We start from the raw sequence: 24,013 nt of genomic DNA, 5'->3' as shown, positions 1-24,013 counted from the left end.
ATGTGGGTGTTTTTTAGCGACTTGTTGCTGAGTTTCCTGCTGCGATGTTGCCACCAAAATCACTTGTTTTTTACAGAGACATCGACAGCTTCTGCAGCTGTAACTGTGCCAACAATAGTAGGTATTTTAAGCCAAAACACATGGGCGGGTTATGAGACATCAGGCCCCTGGGCGCAGATATGCAAAGCCCCTGCCACCTCTCCTACACAGATGCAGGACACACAAACTTTGTGGTGGTTTTGCCTCTTTTTTGTTGCTGTTTTGCACCTTTCTGTGGTTTTGTGTCTCTCTGTAGTTGTTTAGCCTCGTCTCCACCAAGCAGTCCGGTACAGTTCAGTTCAGTTCAGTTCACATTGTTTCCGTTTCCACTGTTAAAAGTTGTGGATGGTACCAATAGAACCGCTCTGTACCGTCTGTATTTTGGGTCCCCCCCCCCCCCCCCTCTGATGAAGTACCTAGCACACAGATCTGTACTTTAAGGTGGAGTCTGCTAAACAGATCATTATGATGCCTCAGATGGGGCAAACTGCACCTTCCAGTAGGCCTGAAAGTTCCCAGCCAATGATGTGAAACTGTGACAGTGTTGGTAAGTTTAGGCACCAAAACCACTTGGTTACATTTGGAAAAGGATATGTACTTAAGTGCGTGAAGTAAGTCTTTTGCTGTGTCTCAAATCGTTCTGTACTTACACTTAATATTTTGAGTGCATAAGTGCGTTCACACTGAGAAGTATGGAAAATGCAGTGCACTATGTGTACCCGGATGGTGCACTCAAAACGGTCAAGAAGTTGAGTGTGGAACTATGGACACTTCTCGCCCTCAATGGTCGCCATCTTGGCTACATAGCGGAAAGGGAGGGACCACTTTTCAAACTGGAAATGGCGGCCGAGGACTGTGCAACCGTGAACGTCGCTGCATATTGTACAAATACATGTGTTTTTTGCACTAAGCACCACTATACTGTTGTCGGGTATAAGCCAGCAGTGTGTTTGTTGGGATCATTCAGCAGTCTGTAATGATTTGGTACCGCGAACGATAATGTGAATGCTAATGCTAGTTTGCTAACTAGCTAACTTGCAGTCTTCGTTTCTGGTGAGTGCACAACGGCCATGTTTGGTTTGAGACAACACTACGCTGTCGAAATTCGTGCACTACGCCAACAAGTACATAGTGCACATATTATACTACATGGAAGTGTGCTAATGGAAGTATGTGATTTGAGACACAGCATTTGTCTTGCATCATCTGACTTCCTCCTTTGCTCCCATCATAATTACTACAGCCACTAGAGGTCACTGCCTAACAATGAACGTAACTATAGGAGGTAGCGTAAGGCCATACTACCTGAAAACTCCCGATGACGACTGATAAGAGGTGCTAGGCTAACTGTTTCCTGACTTTGCTGTATACTAAGTTAAGATGATTTTTTTTTATCTCCTCAGTGGACAGATAAGTTACATGGTTTATGTACAACACAGTTTATTTGCTAAGTTTGTTTTCATTTCACTTTGTTCCACTTTTTATTCACCAACTTTTCCACCTGAGCCATACGCATCTTCTTTGGGGGGTTTTCCACGTTTGCACTCTTGAAAATGAGAGTCGTATCAATCCTTCCATTTACCTCTCCACTAGAAAGAGAATCAACACGTTCCCCAAAATACTTCAGTAAGTTTAAATCATTTCTGATAACAAGGGAGTGAAAATAGAGCAAATGGCCAAAAGGACAGTCAGCTGTGTGGGCCTCCTTCGAATCTGCTGCCTCACTTCTGTGGTTTTAACAAGTGTCAGTGACTCACTGGGCCTCTTGGTGTTAAGACAGAAAGAGACAGAGAAGAAGAGAGCGGTTATTTACACCTCCACGGTACATTATGTTCATTACAGCCCTCCGTCTGTTTCGTTCTGAATGTTTGAAGAATCAGTGGTAACTTAGGAAACCAAAAACAGCACGACTGTTTAAAAAAGGGCAGACAAGTGTCACAACACTGAACTAATGACAGACAAAAAGGTCATCTTATAATGTGTCTGTGCATCATACACACTCATGTCTGTATGCATGTGTGTGTGTGTGTGTAAATGTGTGTATGTGTGACTGTATTTAAGTACTTATGTCTACTATTAATCATTTTTGCTCAGCTATGCTGGTTCGACACAAACCTGTTTGTGTTTAAAGTGCTCTGCAAATAAATCTGACCTTGTTAGTGTATTCTGATTTTAAAAATTCTGATAGGAAAGATAAAAATAATATATCTTGGATTTAATTTCAACTCTGCTTCTACAACAGAAAAACCACATTGATTTTGATTAAGAAATGAAATTGGAAGTTTTCCCAACATGAAGACAAGTCTTTTAAACTCAACAACAAATGCATCAGCAGTTTGCAAAAATATGAATGATACCGTTTTCTGATCAACCACCACTCTGATTAGGGATTGGTTTGGATTAGGCACAAGTTAGGCTTAAAGAGAAAAAACTACTACTTACCAAAGGTTAAAGAAACATTTAAGTTTAGGATAAGAAATTAAATTTAACCTGACGAAACTGAGAAGCACTTGTTTTAAGGTTAAAGTCAAATCATGCTTGTGGTTGTGAACACCACACTGATGTATCATCACATTTCAGGTTGATATGTTGAACTTGTCAGCAAACAGCTGCTTATTTACAAATCCAGGAGTTACAGAGCAACACGATCATTCACAGCCAAAATAAAATGTTGCATCAGGACAACCACAGATATGTTTGTATGTTTCATATCAACGTTTCTAAGGTGACGTGGTTCAGATTGCATGTGTATGAGCTAAGAAGTTACTCATCAGGCGATCTGGAAATTCATCTGTACAAAAAACAAACAAAAAAAAAAAAAACACAATTTTTTTTTTCTTCCTTTACCTCTGGAGGCACAGCCCGGAGTTTTTCGACTAACGGAAGTGCAGGGGCCTCGGCGATCGCTCACGCCCTTCACTTCTGGCGGTGCCCACAGGGAATCGCCGTGTTGTTTACAAATACTTTGGGTAGAAAACCAGTTTAGCTATATATCACATTTTTCACGTCACTATATCACCGTGTAGACTAATCTGATGTTTGTTAAGTCTCTAAACACAATGACAGAACAAACGTTACTATTTCTGTGTGCACGTTTTGTAATTAATAACATGGTTATCGTAGATTAGCTGGGCTAACTGTTAGCTGTTAACGTTAGCCGTTAGCGGTGTCTGTAATAACCACTGTATAAAAATAAGGTAATAACTCATTAAACGGTCCGTGAATAAAATGTTTTTTCCAGCGGATATCTCAGTTACAACATGATTGAGCTAGCAAAGCAGTTTTGTGTTGCTATGTGTGGTATTTATTCAGTTTTGGGAAATCACGATGTCTAGAAAGCATCAGTGGCTGCAGCTGACAGGGACAGCTAACAGCAGCAGCAAAGCTAACATCAGGACGTCATCTATTATACTCATATATTATACTATTACTACTACTACTATACTACTACTATTAGAGGCAAAATTCATGACCTCCTGTCCTCAGATAGTACCTATCTAACCTCAAACACAGCTGTAAAACCTAATATATATTTAGATTGCTTCTCCCCAATTTCTCTTCAAGAATTGACTGCAGTGATTTCTTCATCCAAATCATCAACGTGTCTCTTAGACCCCATCCCAACTAGGCTACTTAAGGAGGTCTTTCCTTTAGTCAACACTCATATATTAGATATGATCAATATATCCTTATTAACAGGCTATGTACCACAGTCTTTTAAGGTAGCTGTAATTAAACCTCTACTAAAAAAGCCCACCCTGGATCCAGAGGTGTTAGCCAACTATAGACCAATATCTAATCTTCCCTTTATGTCAAAGATCCTTGAGAAAGTAGTCGCAGACCAGCTGTGTGATTTTCTCCAGGATAATAATTTATTTGAGGAATTTCAGTCAGGATTTAGAGTGCATCATAGCTCTGAGACAGCTCTAGTTAAAATTACAAATGACCTTCTGATTGCTTCAGACAAAGGACTTGTCTCTGTACTTGTTTTATTAGATCTTAGTGCGGCGTTTGACACTATTGACCATCAAATTCTGCTGCAGAGACTGGATCACTTAATTGGCCTAAAAGGTTCTGCACTAAGCTGGTTTAAATCTTATTTATCTGATCGTTTTCAATTTGTTGACGTTCGCAATGAACCATCCTTACGTACTAAAGTTTGTTTTGGAGTTCCGCAAGGTTCTGTGCTCGGACCAATCCTGTTTACTCTATATATGCTTCCTTTAGGTAACATCATTATAAATCACTCTATAAATTTCCATTGTTATGCGGATGATACACAGTTGTATTTATCGATGAAGCCAGAAGAAAGCAATCAATTAACTAAACTCCATAACTGCCTTAAAGACATAAAAACTTGGATGAGCACCAATTTCCTGATGTTAAATTCAGACAAAACTGAAGTTATTGTTCTTGGCCCCAAACAACTCAGAGACTCTTTATCTGATGACATAGTTTCTCTAGATGGCATTGCTCTGGCCTCTAGCACTACCGTAAGAAACCTCGGAGTAACATTTGATCAAGATTTGTCTTTTAATTCTCATTTAAAGCAAACCTCACGGACTGCATTTTTTCATCTGCGTAATATTGCGAAAATTAGGCCTATCCTGACCCAAAAAGATGCAGAAAAATTGGTCCACGCTTTTGTTACCTCAAGGCTGGATTACTGTAACTCTCTATTATCAGGTAGCTTTAGTAAGTCCTTAAAAACTCTCCAGCTAATTCAGAATGCAGCAGCACGTGTACTAACAGGAACTAAGAAACGCGATCATATCTCTCCTGTTTTAGCTTCTCTGCACTGGCTCCCAGTAAAATCCAGAATTGAATTTAAAATCCTACTGTTAACTTATAAAGCTCTAAATGGTCAAGCTCCGTCATATCTTAGAGAGCTCATAGTGCCATATTATCCCACCAGAACACTGCGCTCTGAGAACGCAGGGTTACTCGTGGTCCCTAAAGTCTCCAAAAGTAGATCAGGAGCCAGAGCCTTCAGCTATCAGGCTCCTCTCCTGTGGAATCATCTTCCTGTTACCGTCCGGGAGGCAGACACCGTCTCCACATTTAAGACTAGACTTAAGACTTTCCTCTTTGATAAAGCTTATAGTTAGGGCTGGCTCAGGCTTGCCCTGTACCAGCCCCTAGTTAGGCTGACTTAGGCCTAGTCTGCCGGAGGACCCCCCTATAATACACCGGGTACCTTCTCTCCTTCTCTCTCTCTCTCTCTCTCTCGTATCCTATTACTGCATCTAGCTAACCCGGCCATTCTGGATGTCACTAACTCGGCTTCTTCTCCGGAGCCTTTGTGCTCCACTGTCTCTCAGATTAACTCATATCACAGCGGTGCCTGGACAGCGTGACGTGTGTGGTTGTGCTGCTGCCGTGGTCCCGCCAGATGCCTCCTGCTGCTGCTGCCATCATTAGTCATTAGTCATACTTCTACTGTTATTATACACATATGATTATTGTCACACATGTATACTGCCAGGTATTAATACATACTTTCAACATATTGTACTGCAGTAACCAGAACTATAACTATAATATTATTACTTCCATTAATGTTGTTGTAAGATACTGTCATTACCTGCATCTCTCTCTCTCTCTCTCTCTCTGTGTCATATGGATTACTGTTAATTTATCATGTTGATCTGTTCTGTACGACATCTATTGCATGTCTGTCCGTCCTGGAAGAGGGATCCCTCCTCAGTTGCTCTTCCTGAGGTTTCTACCGTTTTTTTTCCCCCGTTAAAGGGTTTTTTTTGGGGAGTTTTTCCTTATCCGCTGTGAGGGTCATAAGGACAGAGGGATGTCGTATGCTGTAAAGCCCTGTGAGGCAAATTGTGATTTGTGATATTGGGCTTTATAAATAAAATTGATTGATTGATTGATCTGGGAAAGGTTGCAATCTGCATTTACCCTGGGGAAAAGATACTCAGCCGTGGTCAGAGGTGTTTATCAGCTCAATCGGGTTCGATCAGCAGCAGTGTCAGGGTGTAACTTGTTACAAATATCAAATTACAATGTAACTAACTGTTAACTCCTCACTCATTCTTTTGACTAAGCCTACGACAGCAGGAAGCAGGCAGCGCATCATTTAATTATCATGTAACCCAGTCCAACGCACCGCTCCAGTCTGCTGTTGTTGTGTCTGCACATTCACCACCAAGACGTGTTCCAAGACTTAAAGCATGTGGAGACAGCAGCACTGCCAAATTAGGATACTGATGATGATGACAGCGATAACACTGAAGAGGAGGGGAGGTAAACAGAAACCGGAGCTCTGACATAATTATGTCCGCAGAGGAAAAGTAGAGGGCTGATCCAGAGTCAGTGCAGTCATCAGAAGATCAGAGTCAGAGGAGTGTGTCTTAAAGTTGGCAGCGTGTGCGCGCACTTTGGAGTAAAACTGGAAGCAAAATGCCAGACAGGATGCGTCTAACTGACATTCCCCTGTAGAGAGCTGAGCAGGATGCTGTGGGCTGGGCAGGCCCTCGCTACAGGAAGAGAGTGTTGAGGTCCTGATAGCAGCAGTAACACACACACACAAACACACACATGCTCTCTCTCTCTCTCTCTCTCTCATTCAGTGTGGGCACGTCTGCTGCAGGAAGCCATACGACTGTGACCATATGATTAAATGGATACCGGCAGCAGCTTTTCTGTGTCAAACATCAGTCACTTTCAGCACCGAGATAATCTTCATGATCCATGCACTTGCTAAATATAGACCTCCTGTTATAACTGGGTCGGTAGCTCACTGAGTAACTCTAGAAACCGAAAATTCAAGCTATAATTTGCACCTGCATTATGCAGCAGTTGGTACTGAAACACTGCATCGGTTGGTTGCGTTTCAGTTCTCTGAAGCTCTTTTGACTTTTGATGCAAAAAAATGTCTCTTTCAACCTTGAACTGTTGGATTTTGCTTCAAATCATCACTGACACACGAGCTCAGCTGCACGCTAAAGACCTTTTGGCTTTAATCGTGCCTGTGAGACAAATCTTATATGTAAATGTTTATCAGGGGGCAGCGCACTTTACCCGACTCACACCCGTAACAGAAAGCGTTTCACAGCCTTTCAATTCGGCCTGGTGGAAGATGAGACGTTGAAGGTTGAGTCAGAGAATGAACAGGAATCCCACAAAGGACTGGAGTACACTAATTGCCTCATGGGAAGTCTGAGTGTTCATAACAACACAAAAATGAGGCACGCTCAACAGCTACAACTGCAGCCCCCTGGGTGCCACAAAGACCTGAACACCATGACAGGAGAGCTCTCTGCTCAAAACACAGTGTGTGTTCGGTGGCTCTGCATCTTAACTGTTGTATCATGTCAGCTGGACTTTTTTGTTAAACAAAACACGTGTGAATAATTCTTATTTTTAAGCGTTACGTGTCACTGTAAAAATCTGACTGTACTCTTACAGTAAATTACTGTTCATTTTTACAGTAATCTGTTGTGAACTGACAGCTGTGTACTGTGAACTCACAGTAGTATGCCTGCATATTACTGTGATTTAGCAGTACGTTCCCGTAAAAGTATTTCACTGTAATCTCACAGAATGTTTCTGCAAAAATATTATGTTTACCTGCATGAATTTCACAATGAGATTCTGAATTTGGTTAAATATCACAGTAAAAACCAGCAAGGTGATAATAAGGTAATTTACTGTGAAATATTACAGATACATATTGTAGCTTCCTGGAAATAATTTGCAGTGTATACATTAAATAAGTATTTCACTGCTGGAAAGAGTCTTTTCATAAAACTGTGCTGTCTATGCAGCAGATACACAAATACTAATAAAAATGGGTGCTACACAGCGTTGCCAGGTGGGAAATGTAGGATTATCGTACCAGAGACTGGGTAGTTTGAACAATGCTGCGCTTCAGCCAATTACAGTGGAGGGGGCGAGGCCGAGACGTGCAGGTGTCCCCAGGAAATGTGTACCTACAGAAACCGCAAGCTCCGCGTCCATGGCGACTGCTCCACTCAAAACGCCATCTCATCAACATGAAAAACATGGACAACAGCACAAGCGTTGTGCATCCACCAGCACACCTTCCACTCCTCACTGGGGGCACCGCCGGAAGTGAAGGCAGTGAGCGATCCACGAGGGTAAAGGAAGAAATTTTTTATATTTATTTATTTTTTTTATTTTTTATTTTTTTTTTTACGGATGGATTTCCAGATTGCTCTAGTGTTTACTTTTTTGGTTTTCTTTTTTCCATTTTCCTTGCTTCTGTTTTTCCTCTTCTTCTTCTGTTTTGAATCTCATTCTTGCTCGACTTCCTGACGGGTCCTAGCGCCTCGTGGGGCGGGTACAAATACGATAATTATCGTACACCTACATGACCAGTGACGCCCCCACATTTTTTAGAGGGGTGGCCAGATGGGGCCACTGAAAATCTTGATGGGTGGCACACCAAAAACTGTAACTCAGTTTCAAGAATTCTATTAAGAGTTAAATAATCGCATACTGATACACTTTGGTTTCTTATTTTACAGTTAATGTTACTAATTAAAGATGGTGCCATATACCAAAAATGCAAGCCCATTGATTTTTTTCCTCTCTTTTCTGTTTTTTGGGGGTAAAATAGTCAGTAGCACTCTATAACAAAATTATATGCTTATTCTACAAGTAGAAACATTCATTTAAATGAGTAATTCCTTATTTTCTTTGGTATTATTGTCATTTCCAGGTTTGCAGTGATGATTGTTGGTAGCATGTATGTTGATGTTGTGTCTCTGTTTTGATCATGTGATGAGATGATGCGATCCAGGAGATACTTTAGGTGCAAAGTCTGTCAAGGCCGACGAGCTGCAGGTCCAGTGAGCAGTCATGACTTTCAAACAGAAAAGCAGCAGTAAGAAAGGAAACAGGAGGAAAAAGTAGTAAAGTTCCCTAAATTAGATTCATCTGGCTTTTTTTATAAACCGTTGCCAAGGGTGTGTGAGTGCATCTTATAACTAGTGCACTGGGGCCCATGGTAACTACCTTACACCACTGAGGGGATTTAGTTATATAGTCTGGTTGATCTTTTACTCAAAAAGATAAATATACATTGTTTGATTGTAAATAACAAAACATTTACTGAGAACAATCGTAGAGACTTGTGCTACCCACAGAATCTGTTTTCATTCAGATGTCTTCAGGTGAGAGTGCAAGGGACCTCTGAAAATGGCCATGACAAAAGTTCCTTGGGCAAAATTCAGCCTAACTTTGGAATATTATTTAGCACCCTTCCTGACAAGCATTGCCGACATGGTTGGTACCAATGGATGCCTTAGGGTGTCTAGTTTCAAAGATACTACCACTACACACCCCAGCCTCATACAGACCGTTCAGTCAGGACCACTTTAGTCAAAGAAAACCATTTCTATTTTCAGTTTGATATTTGGTGATATGGCTCCGTTCTGGGGAACTCTCTGCCCTTCCATGCGCATACTAAGAAAGCCTGAGACAGGGAGAACAGACGCGAAACTCTCTGGGGAACAGAACAGAAAAGCATCAGTGACGAACAGAAATGACATTGATAAGTCAGACACAGCATGAAAAGGAGGAGCTGGGGTGGAGGCAGGTTGCAAAGCGGCTTGCAGAGGAAGCAGCAACAGTAGGCAGGCCAGAGCAGTTTAAACAGGGCGCCCTGAATGAGATTTGCCGATTGGTGAACTAACTCAGTTAATCTCGGCTGCAATTATTGTAGCCGGGGGGCCGGTGGAGGTGCCAGCCATCGTATCGGGGGGTCAAGGTCACCATGCTCCCCCTTGGGGGCGCCACTGTACATGTCCAGAGAAAACAGAGAAAAAAGACTGTGTTTCGCTTTTGCTCATCGCGTAGAAAACCTAAAACCAGAATTAACTAACAAACTCCCAGCTGGTGGGAGATGCATTGCAAACTTGCTTGTTGTGACACAAAACAATAAATCAGCTGGCTGGTAACAAACGATCTCATATTACAATCAACTCACAACAATGAGCTAAAACATGTTTCTGAAAACATTTGAGACGAGACAGGCAAGGCAGTAAGGGAACCTTGGTTTACATTTGATCAGTGCTGCCTAGTTTTACAGTTTGAGCTGAGCTTAGTCTGAGTTTGAGAGAAAGAGTGAGGGGCAGGTCTCTCTCCTGTTCAGCTTCTGTACTGTAAAAATAAGGAAGTACAATCTGTAATTTGAGCAACAGCCCGAAAGCCAGTAAAAATCTGCCGGATGACGTGTTTCAAGCTGAGAGAAGAGTCGGGAGATCTGTGCGCTGGTACGATAAAGGGGAGTTACCCACAGTTCATTTACACACACCACACACACACTGTTATGGGACAAATTGGCCGAGTGTCCCTTTAAGTGTGTGTGTGTGCAGTATGAATTTGGCAGCCTGGTTTGTCCTGACATTAAGAGCGTTGCACACCTGCAGCAGCTTCAGTCTGCTTTGCATTTTCCTGTGACCGGTGTGTGTGTGGGTGTGTTTGTGTGTGTGCCTGAAATCCTCACTTCTGCCATCATCATCATCATCATCATCACTTTCTGCACATTTAGAACTCCCTATAGAAAAAGGAGATCAAACAGCTTGAGTGTGTGTGGGCTGAGGTTTTAAGTCTTTCACCCTTGAGACCAAATGAGGTCCAATTCTTCAGCATTAGTCACTGAAGCACTTCAATCACTTCAATCACATGAATCCTATGGCAGGTTTCCTCTGCTTTGTTCAGACAAATTAGTGCCTGCAATGGCTCCTCAGCCTCTTTGTGGCATTCTAGGATGCTTAAGAAAATGCTTAAAGTACTTAAGCAATAAAGAAAAGCCATTAGGTCGTGACATAACTGACAAATTGTCAATGACATTAAACCATTTTCACTGCTGAGCAAATGACAGACGACAGCATTTGTTTGTTTCTTTTTGTACGAGGCAGACTTCCATTAAAAAAAATCACAGGTTAAATATGATAATTGCAAACACTGTGTGTTGCTCTCATGATAAAGGTCTCTGGCAGCTGCAGACTCACAGAAAGTGCTCATAACAGGCTCAAAAAGTCGAGCAGAGAGCGCTCAAACACTGAATCTCCCGGTGGGACGGCCCTGAGCTCTCATGGACTCAGTGGATCAAAGTCTGTGAGCGGAGCTGGTTCCATCTTAAATAACTGCTGCCTCAGCAAGAATCACAGTGCTGCTGAACGATCCCTTCAGAAGTCTTATTTTGTCACATTAGGAAAAGGACATTTTGAGCCCAAATGCATTCGGTACAGAAGTGTCAGCTACTATGCACATTCTCACTCTCGACCTCGTCACATATCGACATTTGGTCATGGACTCTCCAGGTTGAGATACGACGTCCAAGGTGTCAACTTGTCAACTTCAGCCTGTTACATGCATTGTCTGTTTTCAAAATACACTTCTGTTCTCACAGGAAATGTACAGTTTGCATACAGTCTCTTTCAAAGTAAAAGCATGACGTCAGTACAACACCATCAACTGATGTTTTTTTCTTTCAACAACACACATGGTTGGGTTTAGGAAAAAAGAACAGGGTTTGGCTTTACAATCTTACAGGAAGTGAACCCTGGGGAAAGATGGTGGTTGTTGGACCCATCCACCACCTTTCCTGCCCAACCTACTCGGACTTCTGTCGTTGTCCTGTCGCATTTCCCCCATTTCCCCCATTTCCCCCTAACACCACCACACACCGTTAAACAGTAGTCGGGTTTCCGTCCAAATGAATCAAGAGTGAAGTTTGTGAAAATGCGCAAAAGAAAATGCGAATTTATCCCCGTTTCCCTTCGCTATTGTTTTGTGATTATTGGGAGTCAACAGGAAGAGCAGTAGGTGGTGCTTCTTGTGTAAAATGAACAAAATAAAAACACCCCTGCAGAAGAAGAGTGCGCCATGAGATGACGTCATAAGAGAGCGTCTTATGCCCACTGTAAACAACAACACACTCAACTGACATTCGACAACTGACCATGTACAGATTCCTGATAAACCTGTCGGCTCTTGGGAGAACTCTGGCATTTTGTCAGCGTTCACAGCGTACCTAACCATCTTGAAGAAGAGACGACAAAGAAGAAGTTTAATGTTAAGAGTACTGTCGGAAATAGCTGGAAGGAGACCACCGCGTCGTTCTCCGTGTGTATGGGAACGTAGGCGTGTGAAGGACTGTTGGGAAGTAGTTGTCCAGCATCATTTCACTCACGAACTCTGGCTGAACATTTCCGTATGTCAAGGGCCACATTTGAGGATCTGTGTGCCGATACGTCATCGTCTATTCGCAAAACCTGTTTCCATAGCAAAAAGTCGCATTTTCCTTTTATCGATACGCTGACAAATCCACCCCTCCAAGCGTAAAAACTTTTTTGAAATTTTCAGCCTTTTTGCAAATTTCTGGCGTTTCCATCCAAGTTTTTTCTGCAATTTTTGAAAATGCAAATAAAAATAGGTGGAAGATGGAAACCCCACTAATGACAGTGACCTGCCGTGTATCATGCCAACATAAAAGGACAGCTTTTTTTCGTTAGTGTCTGACGCTGGAAGTCACTGACCAAGTGCTGGATTTTGACGACCTCAGGGTGAGACCGGGTTGCTCTCACAGTTTGATTAGACACTCGATTGTCCTGCTGTTTTGAAGAAACCTCAGAATCCCTACAGAATACTGGATATTTGGTGTTATTTATTTTCTACGTTGGTACAACACAGCAAATTGACCATTTTTTCCTTCAACAAAAAAGCATGTGGTTACATTTAGCCAACACACACACGTGGTTGGGTTTTGGAAAAAAACAGGGTTCGGCTTTACAATCTTACAGGAAGTGAACACCGGCCTCCCGGGTGTAAGTCGGTCCACTCCCACCTGCCCTTCTCAGACTTCCGCCCCCTTAACTTATGTTGTTGTCTGACCATGTTTCAGAATAACAGCGACCGGCCACATATGCCAACGTGAAAGGACGGCTAATTTCATCAGTGTCTGACGCCAGACGTCACTGCTCAAGCGCCGGTATTTGACAACTTTGGAGTGAGACCAGGTTGGTGTTTTGCACACGGACCCATCTTCAACTCTGCACACACCTGCAGGATTTGGAGTCTGTCCTCTGAGGATCTGCAGCAAGTGTCCCAAAACAACATGTGCTTATGCCCAAGTAGAGCTGCAGGATTATGGACAAAACGATAATCATAATTATTTTGATCAATTAGTCATTACAGTTTGCTTCTCTAGTTGTTCCACTGTAACTCTATTTTCAAAATGGCGCCTTGGTTATGTCACACACAATCCACACATGTGACTGACAAAGACCAACAGACGATGACTGGATTTTCCACATTAAGAGCGCCTGCTCATCAGGATTCATTTAATCCCAAAACGAGCTACTCCTCAGACAGAGGAAAACATTTTTGCTGAAGTCAAATACTTTTTGATGTTTTGCACCCCTCTGTGTGAGGTCTTCAGTGGGGGGCATCAGAGGGTGGGGGGCATCAGAGGGTGGGGGGGGGAGTTCATTTGGTTCAAGACAAATTCAGTGGCTGATATTGTTTCACAGAATGAACTGCATCCGGGCACAGTTAACCTTAGGGGCTGCAGACTGAGCTCCATCTTTACCCATAAAAGGAGTGCTGCTGATCCCTCCTCAAGACTTGACAAGACACACACACTGTACACAAAATCACACACACTCTCCCTGCTTCTAGTCCCAGACGATCTTCACCTCTCGCCCTCCTTATCAGAACTCAATGTTTCCACCTTCCACCCTGTGTTAAAATGAGATCTTCTCTCTGATCGTTTCTTTCCGTCTTCACAGAATGAATCATCTCAGTTTTCACCTCTGTCTTCACAGCTTGCAGCAGAGGCCGGCACCACGAACGTCAGATCTTCCTCAGTGTCGTTAGTCATCTACTGAAGTTCTACCACACAGTCATTTGCCTTCAGCAGGTGTGCATTGTCAAGGTTACGAGGACGAGAAAGAGAAATCCAATGTGTGATGTGCTGTGATCCGCTGTAGCACACGCTGGGCTTGGAAATGGCACCGCGGCCGACACTCAAACTATCTGAGAAGGCTGTGGATTGATCTGCGATTAGCTCGGCTGCAGGCTAGGCTCACATAGGGCCGTGGCTTTCTGTTCTCTAACCTACTGGGGATGTAGCCTCACAAATACCAGGAGTATTTATGGAAGGCCTGGGTGTCATGGCAACTGGGGGATTGTGTATAAAACGCAGAGAAGAATGGAAAGGCCAAGCTATACACAACAACTGATTGCACTGTATTTAAAGGGGAATGCTAACCAATCTGAGCCGGTAAATTTAGATGCTCTGTCTCTGGCATGTGACGGCTCAGTGTTGTTGTGTATGAAACATGAATATGTGGAACAACTTCCTCCCAAAGCCTAAATACACAAACCCAAACTTTTTTGCTCTGCAATAAGGCACTCATACATTGAATGATTAAAGATCAGCCTGGAGCATGGTTCAGATGTTCAGTGTATGAGCATGGATAGATTTCCGTAGCGTCAGAAGGTGTATCAGTTTACCAGCTGACTTGCAGGTTTGGCTGGGAATTGTCATCATCCTCATCACTGGGGAACCTTTTTCAACCAGTCCAAATCCAGGCAGTGTAAAAGGGGCTAGAGAGAAAAGCTGTGGCTGTTGCAGTGTCTTTAGTTCATGAAAGTTAGCTGTAACATTTTGGTCACCTTAAAAAGTTCAGTGTTTGGTTTTACTAAAAGACCCTCTGAGGAATCAGACGCTCAGTTTTTTTAGTTAAGTACATTTTGTTTTAATGTTTTTCAGCGTTAGCATCATCACAGTCAATCGTAGCTGTAAATGTGCTAACTAAGCTAGCTGCTAGCGTTACAGTTATCTCAGCCTTCTCGTCCAAATATGGTCACTACTGGCTCCAAAAATCCAAGATGGCAACAATCAAAATCTCAAACTCAAGGCTTCAGCAGGACAAAGGATACAGCTTACAGTCTCTTTCAAATTAAAGCACTACGTCGGCACAACACCGTAAATTGACTTTTTTTTTCTTCAACATCAAACATCGGTGGTTGGGTTTATGAAAACAAGACAAAATGGGTTTGGCTTTACAATCTTACAGGAAGTGAACACTGGCCTCCCAGGTGAAGGTCAGTGGTTGTTGGAGCCATCGTCAGACGTCTGCTGCCTTAACTTGAGTTGTCGTCCTGCTGCGTTTCCCCCTAACACCACCAGGTGCTGTGAAACAACAACGGCTTTTTACTTCGATGTCTGACATCAGAAGTCTCTGACCAAGAGCCGGATTTCGAGTGACTTCAGTCTGAGAACTGAGACAGTTGCTGTGTCTCAAATCGTTCTGTACTTACACTTAATATTTTGAGTGCATAAGTGCGTTCACACTGAGAAGTATGGAAAATGCAGTGCACTATGAGTACCCGGATGGTGCACTCAAAACGGTCAAGAAGTTGAGTGTGGAACTATGGACACTTCTCGCCCTCAATGGTCGCCATCTTGGCTACATAGCGGAAGGGGAGGGACCACTTTTCAAACTGGAAATGGCGGCCGAGGACTGTGCAACCGTGAACATCGCTGCATATTGTACAAATACATGTGTTTTTTGCACAAAGCACCACTATACTGTTGTCGGGTATAAGCCAGCAGTGTGTTTGTTGGGATCATTCAGCAGTCTGTAATGATTTGGTACCGCGAACGATAACGCGAATGCTAATGCTAGTTTGCTAACTAGCTAAATTTGCGGAATCAGACGTTTCGGTGAGTTTTTTGATGATCAACACTACCACTGTCAACACATGTTTGCAGAGGTGTTAACTAAAGCAGGACAAGTACACAGTGCACACAGTATACTACGTGGAAGTGTGCTAATGGAAGTATGTGATTTGAGACACAGCAAGTATCACACGTGCAATACATTTTGTAACCTTGTCAGATTTTGTTAAATATCTGTTTCAGCTCTTGTTGAGCACTGGTTGTGATTCTGGTCCTGTTACACGTTCAAAATAATAATAATAAATAAATAAATGGTGAAATATCTTTGAAGCCACAAACACCTTTACTCTTAGCAGATTTAGGCTGCCATATGTCATCTCCAACCACTCAGCTGACAGTTTTCTAATCTCACTCTGCTCAGAGCTTTTAAAAGCTGTAGATCCTGTTAATGCAAAATAAAGTCCTGCTGCTTTAACTTAAGCGCTTGTTACACTGTCAAACATCTGAGACTAATTTCCACCAGTGGAATCAGATACAGAGTACATAAAATAATTTTAAAGATGTGAAAGATTTCCTGCACAATCTGTGAATCTGTTGTAAATGTCCCATTGTGGACCTAAACGTCCTCGACAGCCGTTACTCTGACGCAGTCTTTACATTCCACTGAAGGCATGTCATATAATGTCACTGCAGGCCTGTTATTATGAGACAAACAAGAGCACTGCAGCAGGTCTGCACAACATATTCGACCTGTCTGCAGCTACTGAATAACTTTTCTTCACATGTTGTCCCAAATCGATCCTGCTACTTTAAAATAGTGTTATATTATGAGCTGTTTTATGACTTTTAATTTCCATCTGCGTAGTGTTTGTCAGCCCAAAATGCTTCCAGTAAACCCAGTTAAATCTAGTTAATAGTTTTCTGCTGGACTAAATAAATTCCCAACATGTGGAGTCCTGCGTCACGAATTTCCGCAGAAATGAACTGGACAACGTCAAGTGGGTGGTTGAAACACTCGTTCTACCATCTAGCGCCGAATTCAACCCTTAACCATTAAAACATTTCTCAGTTACTTTTCCAAATATTTACCAGTTACTTTCTAAATCCACACAAACCTCTCTTTGCATTGGCATTAATTACATCCACCACACAGCACTTATTTAAAAACAAAGTACGTCAGTTTTAAAACTGGTTTGCCCGTTACTGCTGTGATTTCTTTTCTCCAGAACAGAACACCAGGAGTTTTCATTAAAACTAAATTATGACTGGTGTGTTAACTGCATGCCAAATTAATCAGAGCACACGAGGCCAAATTGCCTCTAAAGTTACAACATTGCTGACGAGCAGTGTAGCATTTGAAAAGGCTATTTTTTAACAGACCGGTACGGAGCTCACTTCACATACTTGACATCACTTCCAGGAACTTAACAGACACCTGAGGGTACAACAGCATCACCAGCATCGTCTGTGTTAACTGAGTATCTCTGGTCTCAAAACACAACTAGAATTACCACCTCACTCTGTATCCCTCCACCAACCAGCCATGTGCAGATACAGTTCACATGCACGTCTGTCCAGATTCATATGTAGCTATAGGACCAGACAATTCCTCAGATATAAATGTTGCTGTAAAGGCGCTACATATTCCAAAACATGAATGTTTCACACACAAGATCGACACAATCAGCACAGGTTCAAGATTAGAGTCACCGATTCAGTGTCTGACCAAATGTCTCCCCTTCTGTTCCTGAGATATGACGTTAAAACATGATGATGTCACAGTCAAGCTGACCTTTGACCTTACAGATATAAAATGTCATCACTTCATTATTTTATCCTGTTAGACATTCTTGAGTAATGACCAAAAACATGTTTTGTGAGGCCACAGTGACCTTTCTAATCAGTTGAGTCCAGGTGGACTTTTGTGCCAAATTTGAAGAAATTCTCTCAAGATTTTCTTCAAATATCACGTCACAGCGACCCTGACCTTTGATTACCAATATCTACTCAGTTTATCGTCGGGTCCAAGTGGACATTTGTGCCATATTTGAAGAAAGAAAATCCCTTCAGGCAAACTGAAAATATGGTGTTAACAAGAAACGGGATAGACGGAGGGACAACCTGAAAAAATAATGCCTCCGGCCGCGGCTGTCACCAGTGTGGAGGCAAATCTGTCAGCACATTATTGTGTCTTTCACGACCGTGCCTGTATGTAGACGGTACTGACAACGTTATCGTCACTTCATCTGTTCAATTGATTTTAACTGACACATCCTCACTGTGACCTCGTCACATGTCCACGTTTGGTCATGGACTTTCCACGTCCACATATGACGTCCAAGGTACCCTGGGTGTGTTGGTGGTTGACGTTCTGGGACGCCGTGTCAACTTCAGCCTGTTACATGCATTGTCTGTTTTCAAAATACACTTCTGTTTTCACAGGAAATGTACAGTTTGATACAGTCTCTTTTAAAATAAAGAGCAGGTAAAATTGATGTTTTTCCTTTAACACATACACAGTTGGTTTAGGAAAAAAAAACAGAGTTTGGCTTTATAGTCTTTACGGGAAGTGAACGCTGGGTGAAAGTAGATGGTTGTTGGACCCATCCAACACCCCTCTCATCCACCCTACTCAGACTTCTGCCTCCTTAATTTTGTTGTTGTCCTGCAACATTTCGTGATGCTGTCAGGCGCCATTAAAGGATAACGGCGACAGGCCGTGTGACAGCGTAAAAGGAGGGCTTTTTTTTTGTCGGTGTCTGACCCCAGAAGTCACTGACCAAGTACCGGATTTCAATGACTTCAGAGTGAAACTGGGTCGCTTTATCAGTTTAAATAAAACACTTGAGTGTCCTGCTGTTATCACAGACATTTGAACCAACCTCAGAATTACCACAGAATGAATAAATGGAAACACTAGACTGGACGTTTGGTGTTATTTTTGGCATTGAAAAAAAAAAAGATTTCTTTGGCCTGATGGCCTGCCAGGCCTGTACAATTAGAGGAGAAACATTTTTATTTAAAGTGGTTAAAATCTTCTTCTTCATTCATCTTCTAACTGCTTCATCCTCTTGAGGGTCACGGGGGGCTGGAGCCTATCCCAGCTACATCGGGCGAGAGGCAGGGTTCACCCTGGACAGGTCGCCAGACTATCGCAGGGCTGACACATAGAGACAAACAACCATTCACACTCACATTCACACCTACGGACAATTTAGAGTTACCAATTAACCTAGTCCCCAATCTGCATGTCTTTGGACTGTGGGAGGAAGCCGGAGTGCCCGGAGAGAACCCACGCTGACACGGGGAGAACATGCAAACTCCACACAGAAGGGCTCCCACGCCCGGGATCGAACCGGCAACCCTCTTGCTGTGAGGCGAGAGTGCTAACCACCACACCACCGTGCCGCCCTTGTGGTTAAAATCATTATTTTCAAATGAGTTTAAAATGAATGTGAAAACAATGTGACATCATGAGAGGAGTGGCTGTAGCGATTAACCTACAGAGCACTATCACCTGAATCTGCAGCCCCCTGAGGCTTCACAAAGCCTTACAGCTTCAGCTCACTGTTTATCTGTGCGGCCCACATCTTTACCGTCCTGGTTCACCCTCAGTCTCTGCTCTCACTGTGTAGAGTCTGGCTGCAGCAATCAGCTGATTTCAGCTCCAAAACCCACTGCACTCTACCTGCTCAGCAGCAAACAGCACAGAGACACAGTTAGAGACGAGCTGGTGAACACAGCAGAGCATCCAGCAGCTAAAGAGACCGATTACTCCCTCAGGAGCTGGTGGAGACCAAACACAGAGCTAAAAGAGAGAGGATATTGGACTTACATTTCTCACAAACACAAAGACTCCTGATGACTGACTGCAGCTTCAGCAATGTAAAACCACTGTTTTTCTCAATGGAGTGTGGCTTTGAAGAGAGCGATATACCAGCTTCAGTTCCTCGTCAGAAATCAAAGTCTGACAGTGAGATGCATCAGTGACGATATTCTAAATATTCTAAATATAGTGTATATAATATAATATAGTGTAAACTGTTACTGATTTTTGTTGGTTGCTGCCTCCATACACAGCAGTACACTGCTTAGCTTCTGTTGCAGTACTCCTACCTGCTTCTCCAACTCATTCTCACTCCGAACTCATCACATATAGACGTTTGGTCATGGACTTTCCACGTCAGAATTGCGCAAGGTACCCTACAGTTTGCATGCAGTCTCTTTCAAAATAAACACTCTGGTCAAGACAACACCGCAAATTGACGTTATGTAAAACCTTCTGTAAAAATGCACGTGGTTGGGTTTAGGGAAATAAAAAACGAGGTTTGGCTTTACAAGCTCATGAGAAGTGACCACTGGCCTCCTGGGTGAAAGTCTGTGGTTGTTGGTCCCATCCACCATCCCTCCTGCCCGCCCTACTCGGACTTTCGCTGCCTTAACTTTTGTTCTTGTCCCGCCGCATTTCCCCCTGACACGAAAGGATGGCTTTTTTTGCTGACCATGTGCTGGATTTTGACAACTTTGGAGTGAGACCGGGTTGAAATAAACATAAATACGAGGTGTCTTTCCAACATTGTAGGTTTATTTTGAAAAAAAGACTGTATGCATCTAAGAAGCAGAAACTGTACATTTCCTGTGAAAATGGAAGTGCATCTATTGTAGTTAATACACTGACTCTGTATAAGCACCCCATACAAACCCACTTCAAAAGATCCAAATTATCCCTTTAATAGCTCAGCAGCTGTGCAACAAAGTGATCTCATCATCGTTGTTTCTGTGGATTTTTCATCTTTCAGTCATTTCTTTTCCACGGGAGTCAAACAGTGTATCATGGCTGAGCTTTGAGTCACCTGTGAGGGGAGCTGCATGCCAAAATCTTCTGATTCAGTCTGTGACAATAATGACTCAGAACACTCAGAGCGTTAAAGATTCATGTACAACACACCTCCATTATTTAGCTTATAGGGATCTGAAGTGTTTCTACTTTTTGTAAACGAGCCACTGGATTTAAAAGACGTTAAACGTGTCAGTTTGTTTCACTGCTTCTTCTCTAAAACCTCAAAACTCAGGTGTTGCAAAACAGGGAGGAGGTGTCTCATAATCAGGGTTACCTTGTATTGGGGTCAGTTTGTCAAATTATTAAAGGAATCAGTTTGAGTGCACGCTCTCGTCCTAATCGCACAGATCCATGCTCAGACTGCTCACCTCTTAATCCATGTGATGAATTACTGTCTGATGGCACACACATCACCATCACAAACATCTCCACAGACCTGCACTGACCCACACAAGGATTCTTTCATGGGACTCAGAAGGTGAGCAGCGTGAATGATCCTCTCCCCTTCACCCTCCATCCATCCTCTGCCTCTCTGATTCTCTCTGTTGATCCTCTCAGCTCTGCCCTCTCTGCTCCCTCGCAGCCGAGACTCGGGCACAGATTCCCTAATGTTTATCACCGACCAAGTGGATGCCGTCAAGGAATAAATAACCATCGCATTTGGTGATTGCTTGATGAGATGTAATTAGGCGTGCCAACGGCAGATTAATCACGAGAAGGTGGCCGTCTCATGCTAAAGCGTCGCTCTCAAAGAGGCAGCCTGGGATTAGAAGGGAGTGACATTAAGACGTGTAACATACACTCAAAAACCAATGATTAGAGACGCAAATATAAGTGATAGCATTAGACTCACAGTGCACAATAAATATCTCAGCCTCTGTTTCTTAAAGACGGCACAAGATTAAAATAATAATCTAAAATATACATGCAAATTACTTCAACATATCCTGGTTGAAATATAGAAATATGCAGTGACTGATTATGAGCAATGTTTTTGCAACAACAGTTATGTCCTTCTCCTTGCAACTCCCCAACAAAGGTCATCCTACCAGTGAAACGTGTTACAGTATATTTTCAGTTCCTTACATTACCCATGCAAAAGAAGTAAAGCCTTTGATTGATTTTTGTTTGTGACCTGACCCTGAGAGGTGATGCTTGACCCTGTCACTGGATACCAACTGATCTCACATCTCAGCACAGCATAGATCCTGCGCTGAATTGTTTTGTTCCCCGAGGTAGAATGAGACATTTTGTTTTTAATCCATCTCCACCCCAAACACACATCCAGAAACCTCGTCAACTACAAGACAAGTTGTGATGCCACATAAAACCTCACTGAAAGCCTGATCAGCACGTCTGCTTCACACACAGTAAATATATTTTATAAAAAAAAGTTAGAGAGAGAGAAAAGGTTATGGCATGTTTGGAGAAACAAGCAGCAACTAAATTGGGTCAGTATAAAGAAATCCTGCAAGAAACAAGAAGGGAATTGTGTCAGAACGGTGTGCTGGAATAACAGAGAGGAGGGAGAAACAGCAAAGACAATTCAGACGATCTGAAGAAGAGGAAGCATGATCATCGACATGGAAGCAAGAGAAGGAGACAGACGCGGGAGAAGAGGGACAGGGGGAGTAATCAGAGAAAGTCTTCCCTACCTCTGGCCATTGCTGCTCCCACTGTAGTCCATGTAACATCCCTGTTTTACTGAAGCTATCAGACAGACAGGCAGTCAGTCAGTCAGTGGGCTCCAGGATGTGGAGTCGTGGCTGGGCTGGACTGGTGTCTGGTTCCCAGTGAGCAGGCGGCGGCAGCAGCAGCAGCAGCCGAGTCGTCCTCTCTCTGCTCACACAAACACTCGGCTTCATGCAGCACGACAGCAGAGGCACTGGAGCCTCGGCGGGGACAGCAGCAACATCCCTCCCATCCACCCTGAATTAATTAAGCCTTTTTTCTCCCTCAGCTGCCCTCCCCTCTCTCTCTCCTGTCTCCGACTCTCATGTGCGCATGGTTAACGCTCTGCCTCTCTTCCTCTCTCTGCTTCCCCCTGTGTTCAGTTTCCTCTCCTGCTCTCTTCCCTCTGTCTGTCTCTCTGATCAACAGCTGTGAGTGGGTCGGCTTCTCCTCCTCCATAAACCCCTCTGCAGACTTAGATCTGTTCCTCCTCTCTCTGTCAATATTAACTTCATATATTCTTATTTTTGACTTTAAGGTTTTTAACTGTTGTGCAGAGAACAGCATCCTAAAAACCAGAGGAAACTTCAGCACGTGTTACTGAGGTGCTGAATGATTTATTAAGGAAAGTTGTTTTCCAAAATGTGTTCATTAAATTTTGAATTAAAGCCGCAGTGTGCAGGTTTGAGATGGATAGGTTGGCAGAAACAGAGTATTATATAAGAAGTGTGTTTTCTTTGGTGTATAATCAGCTGAAAATAAGAATCATTGTGTTTTTGTTACCTTAGAATGAGACGTTTGTACATAAGGAGCAGGTCCTGGTTTATGGAGGTCGCTATTTTGCACTGCCATGTTTCTACAGTAGCCCAGAACGGACAAACCAAACACTGGCTCTGGATAGAGACATGTGTGTTTTTGCATTCCCACATCCTCCACCAGTGTTAGAGGCCATCTGTAATGAGCAGCGCTGGAGTAACACTGATACGCAACGTGAAACTGCTTCATTCAACGTTTTTATGGATTTAAATCACCTGGTCTATTTTTCCCCCACATTGCAAGACATTATTAAAGGTGACAAAAAATTTTTTTTGAAAATTGGCTATAAGAGGGAAAAAGAGAGAATTATTAGAAAATTATTTTTGAAAGAAAATAATGAGCTGTTTATCAACCTTATTCAGGAGGGCGCTGATAGGGGCGGGGGAAAAAATTGATGCAGCGTAGTATCGTGATATTTTACGTGCCGATATTGTATCAATACACAGACAGCAAGTAGCCTATCAGTCTTTATTATTCATCAAACACAGATAGAAGCACGAGAGAACGAAATCAGAAATGAGCCGTCGGTGTTTAAATCTGAGGTCCAAGGTACCCTGGGTGTGTTGGTTGTTGACGTTCTGGGACGCTGTGTCAACTTCAACTTACATGCATTGTCTGTTTTCAAAATACACTTCTGTTTTCACAGGAAATGTACAGTTTGCATACAGTCGCTTTCAAAATAAAAGCACTACGTCGGTACAACACCAACTGATGTTTTTTCCTTCAACAACACACACGTGGTTACGTTTAGGAAACAAGAACAAGGGTTTGGTTTGGTTTTACAGGACATGAAAGTTGGCGTTTGTTGGACCCATCCACCGCCTCCACCTTTCAGACTTTTGCCATTTTAACTTTTGTCCTTGTCCTGCCGCGTTTCCTTCTGAGGCCGCTGGGTGCTGTACAACTATAACGGCAGCCAGCTGCATTTTACACCAACGTTTAAGGACGCCTTTTTACATCAGTGTCTGACG

At 42.9% G+C, this 24,013-nt stretch overlaps 1 protein-coding gene across 4 annotated transcripts in view; it reads right to left on the bottom strand.

The window, feature by feature from the left end:
• Positions 1 to 22,684, bottom strand: part of LOC125899304 (diacylglycerol kinase beta) — a 180,393-nt gene extending 157,709 nt beyond the window's left edge. For 2 of the 4 annotated variants that reach the window (XM_049593495.1, XM_049593496.1), the window contains exon 1: positions 22,211 to 22,684. The gene's annotated coding sequence lies outside the window, so the exon portion shown is untranslated. The remainder of the gene's footprint in view (positions 1 to 22,210) is intronic. The other 2 variants (XM_049593497.1, XM_049593498.1) reach the window with 2 other exon arrangements.
• Positions 22,685 to 24,013: the final 1,329 nt, after the last annotated feature.

Source organism: Epinephelus fuscoguttatus, linkage group LG13 (assembly GCF_011397635.1).
Source record: "Epinephelus fuscoguttatus linkage group LG13, E.fuscoguttatus.final_Chr_v1".
Lineage (NCBI taxonomy): Eukaryota > Metazoa > Chordata > Actinopteri > Perciformes > Serranidae > Epinephelus > Epinephelus fuscoguttatus.
Note: the sequence above shows the minus strand (reverse complement) of the source record. Positions and strands in the feature narration are given on the sequence as shown.